General features: G+C 45.9%; 1 protein-coding gene and 1 long non-coding RNA gene across 7 annotated transcripts in view; one reads left to right on the plus strand and one right to left on the minus strand.

The window, feature by feature from the left end:
* The window catches only part of LOC135912072 (uncharacterized), a 157,339-nt gene that overhangs the window by 109,540 nt on the left and 28,802 nt on the right, over positions 1-18,997 (minus strand). Inside the window, exon 2 of the long non-coding RNA XR_010567557.1 lies at positions 7,032-7,078. This is a non-coding gene — a long non-coding RNA (uncharacterized lncRNA). The remainder of the gene's footprint in view (positions 1-7,031; positions 7,079-18,997) is intronic.
* Obsc (Obscurin) overlaps positions 1-18,997 on the plus strand; it is a 203,647-nt gene that overhangs the window by 40,312 nt on the left and 144,338 nt on the right. The window lies entirely within an intron of this gene.

Consider the following 18,997-nt stretch of genomic DNA (forward strand, 5'->3'; position numbering starts at 1 on the left):
ACTCTTCCTTTTACCGAATGTCACATTAGCCTTGAATACTCACTTTTCTCACTTTTCTTGCTTAACGTCGGAGTTAGGAAAATAAACTCAAGGCGCTCTTTCCATCGTTTTTTAACTATATCGCAAAATCATATTTGTGGAGAAGCTTGTCTGTGGTGTAGCACCTGTATATGGCATCACAGCACTGTCGTCCGCAGAAACTTCATCCTTAAGTCGTCGCGTGCATATAGTACTGAAGACGCAAGAGAAGAACCGACGCGAGCGGGCTGCCGGAAGAATCGAAAAGATTAAGAGTCCACGAAGGCGCTTGAGCAGTACAGCCTGATACAGGATGCCTTCGTCGCTGCGTGTTCGATTAGTGAAGAGAAACCTTTAATACACAACATACTGAATGTACCGCATATTCCATAGATGTCTAGATTTTCTGCAGATTATCTTTGGGTAGTAAGGTTCGACCTAGCAACCTTGCAAACGTGTGCTCAAGCTGCAGACAGTGAACCAGTACTGTTGGCTTGTTCCTTCTGCAGTACCGCACTTCGCGCCAATATGAACAATGACCGCCGCCTAACATAGTTTCCCTCGTGCATGTGTTTAAAAAAGTTTGAAAACATAATAAAGTTTATCAAACATTTTATTTTACGGGAAAATCTTGCCATTATCGATAAACAATATTACCATCGTTCTTTGTCAAGCGTAAATAACAAAATAGACAAAACGGGACATCTGCCGCGACTACAGATAAGACATTTTCGGCAAATTAAGCTGTGGCCTTGATGACAATCGATAGAAAACAGTCCATCGTAGAGAAAAAAAAATGGCAACGTAAGACTTGAAGTGAATATAAGAATGAAAAATGCGAAGAAGGCTTGTCGCGCACGGTGTTCTTTTGGTTGATAACTAAGCACATATCTGAGTGTTTGTACGTCGTAGAAGTAGACAAGAGATATTCACGACCTAACAATGCAAACCTCAAGCTGATCCTCTTAGGTCCTTCAAGTTGACCAAAGCTGTAATACGTGAAAAAGTCTAGATTCACTTCGACCGGCAACTTACTTTTGAGCATTCATGCGCTTTCTTTCTCAGTTTTGGAATTTTTGTGAACCATCAATGTCATGTTATGTATCGTATTTTGAACTTAATTTGTTATTTAATTCAGTAAAGGCACTTGGTTTTCCCGTTTTCATTTTAATGCGTTGCTTAGTTTTTAGAGCGCACCGACATACATATAAAAGGATAAAAAAGGTAGCGATAAGCGCGTAGCTTAAGTGAAATGAAAGCTTCAACTGCGGAACGACAGTTCCATGCGCACACAACGGCTTATCGAAAGATATCAAAATCATAAAGATACGCATCCTATGTGTGCCAGTTTTGGAACGGGGAGACAGTTTAGTAGAATTATATCACCGATGACAGGACCGGTTGCATACATGTTGACTAGTCTTTCTTTAGTTACATCTGTATGGCAACCGACACTGACTGCTTTTCTTCAAGAAAATACGTAAAGTGTTGAATGAAAAGGTTTGTTCTGATTAATCTTTTTGCCCAATATTGTATATTGTATCCGCTAATTCATTACTAGCAAGCAAGCGTCGGTCATTAAATCCGTCAGCTCCGTACGACGAAGCGTTACAGCGAAATGGGCAGAGACACCGCGCAGGCAAGGCGCACACTAAGGAGCGACGTCTTCTGCTTGAGGCTATGCTCTGAAAAGCGCAGTTTATTTCCTGCTATTAGGGGAAAAAGTTCGATATGTAACAAACTACAATATGTGATACCTTTGTGGTATGAAAAGATAAAGCAAGGCTGGATTTCTAAAGAAATACGTTTACTTGTCAATTGAACCACTCTGAAAGAACTGAGGACAGTACTCAGTTATATTTTGTTTCTTTTACTTCACTGAATCTACTAGGAAATGGCTTATTTCCCATGTGCACAATGTAACTCTGTGCAGGTCATGGAGGAAAGAAACAAAATAGGAGAGGCCCTGACGTCGCGTTTTTGAAGCCAGAAGTGCAGCCATCTTGGCGTGAGATCTCCCTTTGCACATAGGCGGCAGCTTTTAACTTGCGTTGCGACGAGCCGCCAGAAGTGTGCGCTCCTGACGCGCGTCAAAACAAAACCTACCAAACTTCTGTAACAGTTATAGGGAAGCATACGCGGTCCTTTGTTTTTCCGTGGAACATTGACGAAGACCCGCGTCGTGATTACGTGTAGCTGACTGACACTCCCACTCGTAGACCCAAAACACCACTTTGAAACTCACATACCAGACTCCAAACGCAGCTTGTCTCGCGAACTGAATATGTTTTGTGCTAAAAAATCTTAACTCACTTTTCGGAGGCCGAGAGCAGCAGCAAGTGCTTAACGAGCGCTGTTGCTATGGCAACCAGGCTGTTTGGCACACCCATCCCGTTGCCCCTTCGCGAAAAAGGCCACGTGACTTCCGTCACACTCTCTTCAATTCATCTGGGCTGACCGGGGCCTCTCCTACGCTTTCCTTCCTCCACTGTGCAGGTCATTCCTGCACCTGCATTCCCCTGCTCAGTAATCGGCCGAAACAAGGTGAGACGTTCATTACACATACGAACGGCTCAGTTTGCAGGTATTGTGCGATGCTCCTTCGATTGTATTGAAATTTCTTATTTCCTTTTTTTTATCTCTTTTCTATTCTCTTTTATTCCCCATACGCCTTTTCCCCAGAACAGGGTAGCCAGTCGGTCTGAGAACTGGCTAACCGCTCTGTCTTTTCGTCTATTTCTCCTCCTCCTCCTCCTTTTCTTCTGGGCTTGGAATAAACATTGAAGCCTTAAAAACTTTATAGATTTATTCAGTATCCAGAGAACGTAGATATACTAAGTAATGCGTAAATTGAAGAACCAGGTGTGCATGGGAATTAACTAGCAAATGCCAGGCGTTTGCGGGCATTACTTAGACTTTTTGCGCACAATAAGTCCAACGAGGGTGTCGATTTCACTGCAGCAGAATAGTGGCGCCACCTGTCATGGCTACGGTAAACACCAAGCTTTCGCCGCAGCAGTGACAGATGGCGCCAGCGTTTTGCTGCAGCGGAAAAAAAAAGTCGCTGTTTCGCCCCAGAGGCGAAGCATCGATTGCGACAGCAAATTAGTAGACAGCTATACGAAGTAAGGATAGTAGATTTATCGGTTGTTTAAACTTGGAAAAATTCGCTTACTAACTAAATGAAGAAGCAAAGTGCCACGCGCACACAGGTAAACATGAACCCATCTCACTCGATGACCGCGGAGACTCGCTATCGAAAGGCTGGAGTGAGGAAGCGCGGCAGCAGCAACGGGCGAATTGACCTTCATGCTGCGTCTCCCTTCAACGTGAACTAAGCGTCGAAAGCAGAGCGTATGCGAAGCTATTAGCACTCGGCACACTTTGCACACATTGTAGATCGCTTTCACGATATGGGTGCACGCGCGCCGCGCCGTACGCAGCAGCCACCGAAGTAAAACGCCCCCCCCCCCCCCTGCCCCGGTCTCTGCGTTGCCCCCGTGTCTGCCCTCCCCCCGTTGATAATTGTGAGCTTCCTGCTCGCTTCCCTATTCTGCGCGCGCGAGATTGAGCCGCGATCGTCGGCTGTCCCTCGCAAGGTTTCACTCGCACATACAGCATACGGCGCGCGGTGATGGTGTTATCGCCCTTGGTGGCATGTGGCCGTAGATGACGCCCACTTCGTATTTATTGCGGACAAACGCATACCTGGCGCTCCTGTTCATGCATCAACCGATATGCAAGATTGATACTCATACCTTGCATCCTTGGCTTTAGGCTGTGTTGTAATACTGTTCGCAAACGGCTAAATAGACAGCTAAGCGGACAGCGGTCAACCTAAGCCCTGCTCCAGTTATCAGGAAGCCGGCGAAAAAGAGCTTCGCGAAGACAGTATCGAGGTCAGAAACGATACAGGCTACTTCGCTCTCCAAACAAGATGACGGCTGAGCAGAATACTTGAAAACTCGCAGGAAGGATCGTCTGTGTATAAGAAAACGTAGCCACGCTTTCTTGTCCGTTAAGTCAAAGCTACACTGTGTTTTTCGTAGGTTCGCGAACAAAAAAAGCCTAAATAATAGCGATAAAAATATGTGATTTTATTTATTTATTTTGTGGTCGACGCGAGGTGGCGTCAAGTCCCAGGGAGGTGATCCACATGCATGCCGTTGGGCTCAACATTGGGCTCGAAGCTGTCTTCTTAGCTGTCAACGTAGACTGTTTCCAATGCTGGCCATAGTTGGAACGCTTCTTTAGAGAGGGGGATTAGAGCTAAAGAAATACCCTGATGTGAACCAAAGGAGAGATTGACGCGCACTCGAGAATCGCCTGGTAGACGACACGGGTTCATTCGGGGTGCATTCGGCCCAGGCGCACAGTCCCAGGCTGCTTCATCAACCAGGTATGTCATACGGCGCGCACCGACCAACATGTCGGCACTCGCACACTCCACATGTACACAACGGCATTTTACACAGATACTTTTATACCTCGATGTCTGTTCATACTGGCACTGTTGTTTTCAACAAAACCATCTTGACTCAAATTGGCGCCCTCCCCGCTTGTGCCCAATCTGTGGAGACGATGAGACAATCTACCACCTTTCCTTACTCTGTCACCGTTTATCTTTAAAGAAAAAATATTTTAGAATCGCTGTTCAGACAAATTGGTAAAATTTTTTTTATTGCTGGTATTCTTTCTCTCAGAGATTCCTCTCTTGGACACGATCAATGCTTGCTCAGCCTTGAAGGTCTTTTTTTACTTTTTTTATTTTAAAGCGATTTTCTTAATAAACTTTTCGGTCGGTGTTTCTCACTAATTTTCTCAGAAAACTTTCTGCTGTTTTTAGGGATAACTAAACTTCTAACGCCATTCTACCCTCGACCAATGCCCCACAGAGGGTATGCGCCATCTATCAGTAAAGGAAAACCAAATCAAACCTTGCTAAACTTATTGTCGCTGCCGAAGAAGGAAGAAAACACCGAACGGAAACCGCGGAACTATACCTTGCGCAGACTTTCGGCGGGGCTTTTGCATGTATCATTAGGTCGGGACGTAGGAGAGTCGGAGTAGCCAAGACATCTTGAAGACGCATCTGGCGACCAGTGTTCCGACGCTCAGAATGGTTTAACCTCTGCTAAAACAGCAAGTAATATCGGGTCTTTTTTTTTTCGTATCATTATGTAAGACTTTTTTTTTACTTATAGCATGAGCACTCGTGCTTAGTTGAACAGTTGTACAGAACGCGAACAGCACCGCGACGCTCTCGCTTAAGTTGGAGAAAAAATCGTTGATCACTGTGCATCCGTTTCAATTTTTGTTCCCCTTTTCTTTATTTATTTATTTGCTATGAGTGAGTAAACATCAATGCAAGGTGTATTACCGAGGAAGCAAAAACTTTTAGGAAAGATTTCATTTCATAAAAGTGTTATTTAACAGCCAACACGAGGTTTTAGAGGAAGACACGTTCAAAACTAGTCAGATTGTTTCCGGGAATTCAGTAAACACTTATTTTTAGAACACGAAAGGAAGGTAACTGATTGATGAAGGAAGATTACACATTCGGCAATTTGTCGTCTTCCTTGCGTGTTGTCAGCAGAAATGTCTGCTGAATTTCCCGTAAGTGGGAGTCAACCAGACCAGCTGATAACCATCGCAAAGCCAAATCGTCCAGACGGCGGCATTCCTATGGTGTCAGAGTGGGTTTTGCGAAGCCCGCACAGCCAGATTTTCTTGCATAGTTCTAGTATGTAAGCAACTAAACCACAACCAAGGAGGTTTAAAAAAGTTTTGCTGGTGTAGGAATGATGTTGCCAAGGTGAAGCCAGACCGGCGTCATTTTATAGCCGTTATCTTATAGCGAATGAAAAGAGACGCTTATCGCATATTCCTCGGGAGTTTAACATGGCTTATATTGCTGTACAGATACTAGTCGGCGTGTACCTTTGGGTTACTGGTTTTAGGATGAAGCCTAAATGTCTCGGTAAGTTTTATTGGCGAAAACGTCATCAATACTCAGGCGAAAATAATATTTTCGTCGGGAACAAGCAGCTTTTATTTTCTGATTAGCATAGCATTTAAATTAACAAAGCGAATACACTTGACCTGTAAGCGGACATCACGTCACAAGTCTGGTTCAGAGGTGAAGTAGAGGCAAGCGTTGGCTTCACCTCTTCAAGAAAGAAGCAACAGGAGCTTCCAATTCAGGAATGTTTTTAAACCTCCTTGACCGTCACCTGCACCAGTTTCCGTGATTTTTAGGACGGTGATTCCCCCTGCCAGTCACTCAACGAAACAGCCTCTCTGACGCAACGATGACGTGGCTGCTTGGGTATAGGCAAGCTATTCGAACGTCACTTTCACTTTTGGCACCACACCCCGGCTTGAAGAGCTGGAGCCAGCTAAGTTTAGAATCAGATGCATAAGAAAGAAATAGGAAAATAAAGCCTATGCCTGCTTCAGAGAACAGCATAACAACATTACCTGCCTCGGCTTGCTTCTCAATTTGCGCCAAAGGTGTCGCTCGAATTCAACGTTAGGAAGCTGTGAAAGGCATGAACGGTATCCACGTCTGAAACTAATTTAATGTGATTCTATTGACGCGATATATCACATCGCATTCTTTTGTGCCAAACATAGCCAGTTTCTCCTTACAGTGGTTGTTTGACAGGTTATTATTATTATTATTATTATTATTATTATTATTATTATTATTATTATTATTATTATTATTATTATTATTATTATTATTGTTGTTGTTGTTATTTGTTGTTCCTAGGCACGGTAAATGAACGACAATGATTTACCGACTAATTAATTAATTAATAGTTAGAGAAAGGCAATTACGTCACTAATCAATTAATTAATTATACACTTCCATATGGGTTGTGTTTATTTCGCCATATACAGCCGACCGTCATACTTCTGCGCTCCTCCCTTCAAAGAAAACGAACTTCAGACACACCACCGGCTGCTATGGCACACACAGTCGTCCCCTCTCATTCAGCGTTTCTTACCCTCTTTCTCCTTCTTATCAGTTTCTTCACATAAATGTGCAGCCCACCTGAAAAGAACAGTCACACCAGTCACAAATAACTGCGATGATAACGTTTCTCGCAGAAACGCCACGTCAATAAACCCACCAGCAATCTCGTAAATAAAGAGCAAAACGAAAAAGATCGCTGTTCACAAGCACACATAACGTAATGCTCAGGAGATATGTTGCAGGAGTCACTCAAGGCAGTCACAGGTTTGTTTGCTGAAAAAAATGGGGGGAAAAAGAAAACGATAAAGCCCGTTAGGAACGGAAAATTTGCGTTTGTAGTGTGATCTTTGTTAGCTCCCTTCAAAATGAAGCGCATTCTTCCTGTTTTGACCCAAAAGGAAGACAACCATGCAAATGACACTCTGGAAAATCACGGACTTGGCCTCTCGATAGACCAGGAGGTATTACATTTTGCCATGCACAAGCCCTGTCAACGGTCCTAGCAGCGACTTGTTATGAACGGAAGCATTGATACAGGATAATCTGTATTCTGCCCGCGTCATTACTGTATTTTAATGGATATTAAACCTTTAAGAAAGGCTGTTGAAGAAAGGCTATAGTCCTCGCATTTACTAACGACCGACATGTAAGCTCGTTTTCAGAAGTTTACAGGTCACTAAGCTGACAGTGGCCAATGCGATAAGGCATATACAACATCCCCAGCGCTCTAAACATGGGCAGCCTGAGGAAACCTTGAAGAAAAAAAGAAATGTTCATGGTAACAGGGCTTAAGAAAGTCTGCAGGCATATCGCTCCATATCACTTCGCCACTTCGCCATATCACTCCATATCACTTCCATATCGCTTTCTGGTGCCACAGAAGGCTGTTATGAATTTAGTGTTTGGTGTTATCAACTTTTTACTTTTGGTATATTTGTTTTGTTGGTTTTTGTTGGTATTTTGTTTTTATGGCAGCTAATCCGTCTAATAAGAGCTACCAGTCTGAAAACATTTCTACTTGTACTAGGCAGTGTGAGTGGAATGGGAAAGCCGGATACCGGGGCGCCCCAAAAACTGGCTCAAAGAAGAAAAAAATGACTTTTTATACGCTTATCGCTCTGTCTGCTTTTGGTAACAATTTGTTACTTTTTCTATGAAACACGTTACCTCTCATAAACAAACTTACGAAAAGTAGAAATAGGAAATACGAACACTATTCACAACAGTCGTGTGTGTCACCAGAGACGAGGATATGTAGTTATGGAGTAACAAACTTCGTTAAGCCGCCTTACTTTGAGCATTTTTTTTCTTGGAGAGTTTGTTGTCATTCGCGTACAACAGTAAATTTTGATTTTTTTATCATTGAACGTGGTACGCTACTGAATTGTGAATAAGACAAATCTATCATTAATCACAAGACGTTCCGTCGTTTCCTGGCTAGAGATCAGTAGCCACGACACAATTTCGAATTACAGAATTTTTTCTCGAAGATTTAACGTTTGATAAAGCTGGAAATAAAGACGTACTGTTCAAATTTCATTTAGCTAATTCACATAATGTGCCGTCCTAGCTGTATGCACGATATATTTTTATCAAAAATAAATTCTGAGTGCTCAGATTATCGTATTGTGAATTCTGAGTGCTCAGTTATCTTATTCTGAAGATAAACCAACCAGCCCCTTTGAACACACTGTTATCTTATTGTGTTTATTTAACCTAGGTCTTCAATGTCATGAGGTGACAGTGCAATGCGTATTTGCTGTTTCTTGTGACTGTGCCATTATTTATTGCTAACAACACATTCTAGAAACTTCAGAACTTTTCAGGTGAGGCTGGAGGAGAAAGTGTTTGGTCTGGATGCTGTACCGTCCGCTAGTATAGGTCTAAAATATGACACTGAAGCTTGGCTGGAAACGGCAAGGAAAGCCATGATCCTTGTGGTGACATTCATTAACGATCGGCACGTAAGCTCCTTTTAAAACGTTCTCACGTCACTGAACTGACCATATGTATTCGGTTTTGTGTAACGCTTTCTTTCATGCATTGCATCAAAGTGTGCCTTCGTCTAGAGCGGGCGAAACGCCGCGCATCTCGCCTCATTTCGAGCGTCTGCCGAACACCGCTGCAGCGTCGTCCTGCAAGGCAAGTCCTTGTCAACCATCCACATCAGACGACGTGTCGCGCATTGTCCGCCGAGAACGCAAGGCCGCACATACGGCTTCTTATAAACCCACAGTGCCCGACACCTCGGCGGTGGCTGTTTCATTGATCCAGGTCACTGCTGGTAAGAAATTTGCGAACCTTGGCCTCTTCTCTACCCTCTACTCCTCACGCCGCCCTAGCCTCCGCGGACAGGCCTCTTCATCGACCACACGTCCTTCATCGTTCCAGAAACCCGTCCGAATGGATAACAGCCGATGATAAACCTATCTGTTTCCGCTGCAGCCGAGTTGGACAGAATGCTCGCTATTACCGCAGCCAGTGGCCCTCTCAGTCCCCTAGCCCATGTTGTGCCATTACCACAAGCCCGGATTCCGATTCTGCAAGATGCGGAATCTATCCTGCGAGCGCCCTAATTCTCCCTTCACAAGTCAAGATGCTGAGCCGTCAGGCAGCGCGCGGGAGAAGCCTCGGCGAGCCGCAAGTTTGGACATGTCGGCGTGTGCCAGACAGCCCGGCGCCGCACCTCCCTTTGCCTGGAGGTCACCGCGCGCGCGAACTTTGAACCGGGTGGCCAGCGCGGTCGCTGGTTGGACCCCTCGGACGACCGTCGTGTGCTGACTTTGTATTGGGCCGTTTGAGTGACAATGGTCCTCGGGGATTATAAAAGCAGCGACACGCCGCCTGAAAAACAGGATCCGCCGACCCCACCGGGAGAGAGTGTCGCTCCCGACTGGGGTGAGATGTGTCACGCGTTTTCGCCGGACGTCGTCGTGCGAGAACAGTCGCGTTTGTTGTGAGCATTCGGCCCCAGTGCCGACCCGTTCATGTCCTGTATGATAACCTGTATATAATGTATAAAGTCCCTTTTGTTATTCTCATCGACGCCAGGCTCGGAGTCTTCGCTACCAACGCTCTGTCACGAAACGGGTGACGAGCGCTACGGGACCACAAAGCCGTAATCGTGGTGCAGCGGTACAAGTTCGTAACACTGGCGGCACCGGTTGGATGTCGTAACACTGGTGGCACCGGTTGGAAGTTCGTAACACCCATCTCCGACTTACTTTAGAAGTATGAACTGTTGGACGTGTTCGTGATCCATACTCAAAGAATGACGCAAACGAACAGGGAGGCTGCAAGCGTGTTCCGTTCCCACTTACTCTGGTCCCTTCCATACTGCAAGCCGCTATCGGCCCCACACCGAATCCTCTGCACCCAATGTCCCCGAGGAAGGTAGCGACTACACACAGTCGCCTCCGCCGTATCACCTCCATCACCACCAGAACACTCTTGAAGTCAACATCGATGGCATCCCTGTCAGAGTTTTGGTTGAAATTGTGGCGCACATCTCTGCAACGAGTGCCAGTTTTCGTCGTCGCATGAAAGAGACACTTACACCTCCCACGACTCCTCCCACAACCCGAGTCGTACGTGTCACTGACGGTGCGACACTCGCTGTTGTTATGTGCACAGCTCCGTTTACCGTTGCTGGTTAACAGGTAGTTCTAATTTTTATGGTCCCGTGCGCAGTGCCCTCACGACCTCATACTTGGACTTCATTTTCCTTCTGCCGATTACGCTCTGATTCATTGCTCCGCCGGTGTCCTCTGCCTTGAACTGCCTCACCTCTATGATCCCAGTGACCAACCTTCTCCATCTTAGGTAATTTGCAACGACTTTGTTGTGTCATGTTCTGTCAGTGAACTGTAATGTTCGCCAGCTTTTCCAGGTGGCGACTACTACTTGGCGCCTCTTACTGACGTCCTGCTCACGCACGGTGTTGGTGCACCCTACAGGGTCCTGAGCATTACGGCTAACAGAACCTGCATTCCACTTGTGAATTTTGGCTTCATCAAGCAAGCACTTCGGCAGGGACTTTGCGTTGCACACCTTTGCCCCATGAAATAGTTCGAGCTAGGAGCTCTTGCACTGGAGGCAACATGTCCTGAGAAGGGCACTCCGACGCCGAAAACATCTGGCAGCCGCAAAATTCGCAGCATGATGACCTTTTGCGTGAGCACACTGAAGCCCTTAGACATATTGTCGAGTGGTATCGAGACATTTTTTACTTCGGTAATCGGCCTTTGGGCTAGACGTTCCTTGCCGCGCATCGCATACACACAGGCGATGCCAGCCCTGTTCACCGACGCCCCTATCGAGTGTCTGAGTCTGAGCGAAGAGTCATCCACCAGGAAGCCAACACGATGCTTGCGCAGGACATTATTGACCCATCCTCCAGTCTCTAGGCGTACCCTGTTGTTTTAGTTAAATAGAAGGATGAATCGTGGCGCTTTTGCGTGAACTATTGCCACCTCAACGACATTACGAAGACACTTAAACGTTACCGCGAATCGATGATGCTCTTGATTGTCTGTATGGTGCCGCTCACTTCTCTTCTGTCGACTTTTGATCTGCATATTTGCAGATTGCTGTGCACCCCATGGACCAAAGGAAAACAGCTCTTTTAACTCCTGATGGGCTTTACCAGTTCAATGGCATGCCTTTGCGTCTGTGTAATGCCCCAGCCACATTTGAGCGAATGACGGACTTTCTGCTTCATGGGTTCAAGTGGTACACATGCTTGTGTTATTTAGACGACGCAATCGTGTTTACGCGTACATTTGATACACACCTCGAACGCCTCTCAGCGATTCTTGACGTGTTCGGCCATGCCGGAGTACAGCTGAGTTCATCGAAGTGCCGTTTTAGCCATCGCCGCATTACGATGCTTGGCCATATATTGTAGACGATACGGGCGTGCAACCTGTCCCAGAGAAAATTCGAGCCGTGAAAGACTTCCTTGTGCCCAAGTCTGACAAAGATGTTCGCAGCTTTGTGGGGCTCTGCTCCTATTTTCGCCGGTTTGTGAAGAATATTGCAGTGATTGCGAAACCACTCACAAATCTTTTTAAACAAGACGTCCCTTTTACCTGGATTCCTGCACAAGCCGCGGCTTTCTTCGAGTTAACCACTCTCCTCACAACGCCTCCCATTTTGGCTCACTTCGACCCATCAGCCTAAACCGATGTCAGCATTGAAACCAATTGTTACGTAATAGGTGCAGTCTTGGCCCAACATCAACGTGGAGTGAACTACGTCATCGCTTATGCCAACAAGCTGCTGTCCATATCGGAGCGAAATTAATCACAGAACGTGAGTGCCTCGCACTTGTACGGGCAGTTACAAAATTTTACTCTGATCTATTCGGCCGACCGTTCACATTAGTGTCCGACCACCATGCCCTCTCTTGGCTCGCCTCTTTGAAAGATCCTACAGGCACGCTCGCTTGATAGACACTGCGCCTGCAGGAGTACACATACTCGGTCGTATACAGGACAGGGAGGACATAGGGAGGACAGGGAGCACGTATACAGGACAGGACATAAAGATGGGGTTTGTTTGGTACCCTGTGGCCGATTGTGACTCTTCGCGCACTGAATCCCTCGATTGCGTCTTTTACGTGAGCCAGTTGCTTAACACCGCTGACGAACAGGGTCGGGATGCCTACTTAAGAGAAAAAAGCTCGGCAGGATGCTACACTCCTGTAACACGTGAAGTTAGAAACCTAGTACACACTTAGTAATGCCCGTCTCGCATCGTCGCGTTGCTGCTTTCGGCTTCTTGCCCACGGCCCATGCCATGCTGCCTGAGTACCGTAAAAATTTCACCAACACACTCGGAGTGAATGTCACTATTAAAAAATATAACAAAATCATCAACATAGTGGAAAACTTTATTGGAAAGCTTATCAAGGAGGCCCTCTGGTTGCCTATCAATATAACCTAGAAAAAATGTCGCTGAGGGGAGCTACACACGAGTCAATGCATACCCTAGATTTTTGTATATACAGACCCCCTCTCTATGAAACAAAGGTAGATCTCAAATGAAGGGAAAGAAATTCAAGGAAGGCTTCTATTGAAATACCGGAACCATTAATGAACGCTTATTAATCATTGTCACACACTATGCAGTATTTAACACATTTTATAACTTGGGCATGTGGGAGGGAGTAATATAACTTTTCCACATCTACGCTGAAGGCACACCGGTTGTTCAAAAACTGTCTTTCAGGTACTTGGACACAGTAACCGAATTGGCTATCCGGAAAGGATAAACTATTGTTAAGCGCACAAGATTCCTCTGTAGAAATCTCGACACAATTAATTGCCAGCTGCCATTTTCCGAAACTATGGCCCGGAACGGCATGTCAAACTTGTGCGATTTCACAGTAAAGAAAACCTGTAGTTCCAGACTTTTTTCTTTCTTTACGCTGGTCACTAAACATTGCAAATTCATTTCTTCCAACGAAGATAGTGCTTGCTGCTTGACTTTCGCAGCCTTAACCTTTACACCTTTGAACGGTTTAAGAATTGCATCCTCGGACTTTTGTGAATACACATCAGAATTCATGACAGCGAAGTACCCTTCTTTGTCTGCTACTAACACATGCAAATTATTTTCACACAGAAAATGAACTAGGGGTAAGCACGTCTTTACCACTCCGCCTCTTTCTGTCCTATCAATGGTCTACTCACTCTGAAACACACCTTGAACGTTCTTCATATCTGGCACGTCTTGAGACCGACCTTGCTGTGACCACCTTCTCAAAGGCGGTCAGGTGAAGTTCGATGCAGTAATTCGGGCCGAGACCCAATACAGACTTGTTTTCCTCTGGAATAAGCGTCGTGCTCAGGTTAAGCACATGGCCCTGTACATGTTTTCCTTTTTTCTTCACCGGGAGCGTAGGTCGAACAGTGCGCCAAAGGAATTTACTGGTGGAATCAGCTATGTTGCACCACTGCCCATATTGGCGGGAAGGTGGGGGACTCGGTAGAGGATTTGCACACGCGATTCTAAGCAAGTCCTTAAGAGTTCTAACCTGTTGCCACGACTCGGACTTGAGAATTTTGCACAACCTTCGTGAATGTCCAACAGAAGCTTTGAGCCACCCACACAACTGCCCGTCGGCTGGGCCGACTCCTTGTCTGACGTGCCCAGACGCAACTGTGGTGCTACATATGCACATGGCTATGATGGCTGCCAAGAAGGCTGGGTCCTGAAGGTTCGAGTTGACACAAAGAAAAGAGCCCTGAGCCTTAAAAATATACTGCATCAAGAAGGCAAGTTGAGCCAGTTGGTTAGGATTCATTGTTAGGTTTGTAACAGCGCAACACAAGACACGGACAAAAGGAAAGTAAAAACGACGACATGGCGCTGACTCTCAAGTGATATTTCATTGAAGATGTGTCTATCATATATATAGCCACCAGTTCAAAAACCATGACATGCACGAGACACAAAGATATATCGAGGCAACTATGACCAACTGACGAATAATCGAAAGTAACAAAGGTAACGTAGTTACTTGTCATGAAGAGCGCTAGATGGTTCACTGATGCATGCCATGTCCCTGATCTTTATACTGTAAGCATCAGCGATTTCTCTTGTAAATTGGCTCGCGTGTTTATAAAGTCGCGTGACTTAGGGAGCATGAGCTATTTCTTCAAGTGCTTGCGCCACTTGATCTCCCGGAGCATTGCAAGTCGTGCGGTTGTCGTCCCTATTAAAAAAAACTAATGTCATTTATAAACACGAGAGCCGATTGATGAGAGAAATCGCCGAGGCTTACAATATAAAGATCAGGGGCAAGGCATGCATCAGCGAACCGTCTATCACTCTTCATGAGAAGTAACTGCGTTACCTTTGTCCCTTTTGATTATACGTCAGTTAGTCACAGTTGCCTCGATGCATCTCTGTGTCTCGTGCATGTCATGGTTTTTGAAATGGTGCCTATATATAAGTTAGATATATCTTCAATAAAATATCAGTTGAGAGTCAGCTCCGTGTAGTCGTTCTTCCCTTCCTTTTGTCCATGTCTTGCGTTGCGCTGTTACGAACCTTACAATGAATCCTAACCAACTGGCCCAACATGCCGTCTTGATGAAGCACGTAGTAGATTTTCTTCTTCCCAAGACAATCAGAAACGCCTTTCACGGCCAGCGACATTGCGACGACCGTTCGTCTCCAGGTGCCCTCGTGCTACCTTTGTCCCCCTCCTTAGGCGTGGGCCTTTCTGAAAAGCTCTTTCCTCGCTACACGGGCCCATACCGCGTCCTTCGACAAGTGACTGACGTCGCGTACTAGATTGTATCGGCCAGTCTCACTACATCTCATGTTGCGTTGTCCAGCGACGTCATCCACGTTTAGATACTCAAACATTACCGCCCTTCCTCTGCTGTGGGTCCTTAGTGGCGTCGCGGCTCATGCTACGTGCTACTCGAAAATGATGTCGACCCTTGGATTCAGTAGGACGTACCCATAAGCGGCCACTGCCTGATCTGATGACGATGACGCGCCTTGTTTGATCTTGGCTAGCTTTCATGCTAGGAATGCTTGCTACCCTTGTAAATACACACTGTGAATAACTTATCTACTGCGCTTCCACATAACAAAACAAAGGCGACCGGCTGATAACACAGTTCTTAGGAACGAAAGCTAAAAGAGAAACGCCTGTTCGTGCATTCCGACAGCATTTTCGCTTCGCTCGGTATCTTTTTAATGAGTCAGAGAATGCTCACAGTTTAACAAAAATATCCCTTCTTGTCCCTTCTAGTGTGGGACTTGGACCCAACATTTAGAGGGACGTTTATGTACACGGATGAAACTATAAATTTTGTCTTTGTAGGTATGCAATCGGAAGAAACGAAATCTACAGCTGCAAGAAGGCCATGACGTATATAACACGGGTGGCGAGAAGAAATTGGGTTGGTCTATGGGGGGGGGGGGGGCAAAACACAATTGACAGAGGTGTCAATCGCCCACCAGCTGATGGAGATGTAGGTGACTGAAAACAGGAAGTGAAAGCAACAAGTAGGCAACAGGGAGCTCCTGTAGAAATGGCACGTTGTTGCAATAAGAAGTAAGAAGTTCATAACTTCGGAGCTCAGAACGATTATTGTGCCGCGGAGAGCCATTTCCAGATTTAGTAGCATTCCATTTCTGGTAACTGCTCTTTAATCATATTTGCATAAATTTGCAACTTCTTATAGAAGAGAGTGGTCTCTCTGTGCTCTGAACTGATTCCGTTATGGCGTTAACTGTTCAAGTGGCGAATGTTAGACTCTGATTAATTTCTGATCTGCATAGGACGTGCTTCTTGCAAGCAGTGACCTCCATGTAACGTTATTTCTTATATCGTGAGTTTAGCGTAAAGCATGATTGAAAAAAATAAGAATTTTAAAGCGTGTGTATTGTAGCATGGGATAGTACGCAACTAGCCTTACCTCCGCCTGACCGTACGCTCCAGCAAAAGATCATTTCGAACACCTTAGCTGTGAAGGCATTTTGGACGGGCTTATTTTATGTTTCAGCACTCATGATGGCACAATTGCATGGAACTGTGCTCTCGCTGGTTATTTTTTTTTTACTTCTGCTTCTGCTTAGAAGTAAAGGTATGAAGGCTTAGTCCTTGATCTCCGACTTGAACTGAACATTGTTGTTCTCTTTTTTCACCACTCACCCTTTCCAACCTTTGATATGGTGAAATAGAATTTAAGACAAGGTGTCCGCTGTCCTCCTAAGAAAGCGCCACGATCTTATCGCCATTTTTTCTTTCAAACATTCTCAACCTCAATTTCTTTTGCGGACGCTTCTCACACCACATAGTGCTTTGTTGGGCGTCTGTGCGCCTGTGCCAACTTCTTCTTTCTAGCTATCCTTCTATCATCATTGTTCCATTGTCCTCTGTGCTGGCTAATAGCCAGTCAGATACCGTCTTGCTTACTGTTTCGAGCTGTTCTTTGTTTAACCTTCATTCAATTTGAGGGTACGTCTTGGGCATTTTTGTTCCCTTTCTTCTTTGTACGAGTCATGACAATAACCTCTTTGAGAAGTTCTGTCCCATTAATCTTTGTCTCCTCAAAATATTTACAACCAATGCAAAGGCGGAAACACAATCTTCCTAATCTCTTTTATGTGCACCGTTCGCACTTTGGCACCGGTTGTTGCCTCGCATACTGGTGTGCTTCCCAAATGAACGTGGAAATCCGCTCATCTTTACAGAGGCATGACTTTTTACTAAACCTCGCAGGATATTTACAGCATCTATATTGCGTTAAATAAAGAAATGACGCTACACAGAGGTCTTCCCTCATCTGTGTCATTATTAAAGCAATATCACCAGCCTGAGGGCTTCGCAGCTTACGCACCGGTTTTAAAGCAGGCCGCTGTGCCACAAACAAACGGTTCATACCTTCAAAAACCATATACATGTAGCATTGTCGGACACGGCGCCAAAAACGCTCGCCACGGGATCTCAGAATTCTCATTCGCCCACACGGAGGAAGCCAAAACCAACCAAAAACCTTGTTTATCTCTACACCTTAGTGTAGCGCAATATAATTTTTGTCATAGAAAAAAAGAAAGAAAAAGGAAAGGAATAAAGAAAAAGAAGAGGCAAAACACGAAGAGAAAGGAGAGTCACCCACACGACTAAAAGGGTCGCATCATAGCAACATATTTCAGGATACTGATACCACGGCGTAGCTGGAACTTTATTTCAAAAAGCACTTCAGTCTGGTGCTAACATGTTTCTATCGGTAGAGATTGTTCTCACACATAGTATTCAAAACACTTACCTAAGTAACCCTCCACCTCCGCCAACGTCACTGCCGTACGAGTACGCTACATTTAAGCTGATGACAGTATATGCAGAGCGACTTCAAGAAGACATGTCACGATCAGTAGTTGTAAAATATTGTGTGCCTCGAATCAATCCTTCCAGGTTTAGCCCTGATTCTGGCAGCTACGATGCATCGCTAGATGCTGCAGCGGCTATATTCACGAAAAAAAAAAGCCTGATGGAATTCAGGTTTCCCTTTGTTTTTGCTACTGCTTGCAGCCCACGTTTTCAGTGCTAATGACGGAAGCAGTCGAAAGTGACGCTGCCACTATACGTTCGCTAAAAATGCGTGTTGATCGAATAACGGTGGCGCCACACAACGGACCAAATCGATGCTTCAGTCCGCGGTGCGGGCGAGCTACATTGTCGTCTTTTCTTTTTTGCTATTCCGGTCTCTCTCTCCTTTTTACTTCCGGTTCACTATCTCCATCTTTTTCTCCCCACACCCCTTTCCCCGTGCAGTGCTGTTGAGGTGTCCTCCTGTGCGAGACAGTTACGGCACTGCACTTATCTCTTCCATTTCTCTTTAAAAATCACTTCACACACGTGGTTCAGCGGCCCGGAAACGTGCAGCGAGCAGCTGGTGGCGCCATTCTTCGCCTCACGATTCCGTGCCAATGTGCCACGTCTCGCTCCTCACGCTAAGCGAACCAGCGATCGAGCGATTGCGCGAGTCTACCGTGGCTAAGAAAACCCGTTCACACGGAGGCACACACACACACACCTACTCACCGCTCCGCTCGACGCGCGTCTCGGTGGTCGTGAAATGCTTGTCATGCGTTTGTGGATTGGCTCCTTGGGCACGGCTGGGCTGTTACGAATTAATTTCTCTCGGCTGTAGGCGCTGACTGGCTCGAAATCTGAGCGGCGACTTTCCGTTGCGCTCGGTGGCCTAAGCAGGGCTCCTGAAAGGGCGCAGCCGCTCTGGCATCGCGCGTGCGTGGCTTGCAGCTTCGCGTATCTAAGATTTGCGGGCCCCGGTGGTGGGTCTGGCACCACTGCGGAATGTCCGGTGAAAGCTTGCCAACTGCACCACGCCGTCCTCAGCGGCCGTGCCAGCCGGGAGTTGGTCCAAAAACGTGTCACTTGCCCTCAGTTATGAATTCTGCATGGCTCACAGCTGCACCGCTTGAACGCGTACGTTCAAGTGGGCGTCA

Source organism: Dermacentor albipictus, chromosome 1, assembly GCF_038994185.2.
Source record: "Dermacentor albipictus isolate Rhodes 1998 colony chromosome 1, USDA_Dalb.pri_finalv2, whole genome shotgun sequence".
In the NCBI taxonomy this organism is placed as follows: domain Eukaryota; kingdom Metazoa; phylum Arthropoda; class Arachnida; order Ixodida; family Ixodidae; genus Dermacentor; species Dermacentor albipictus.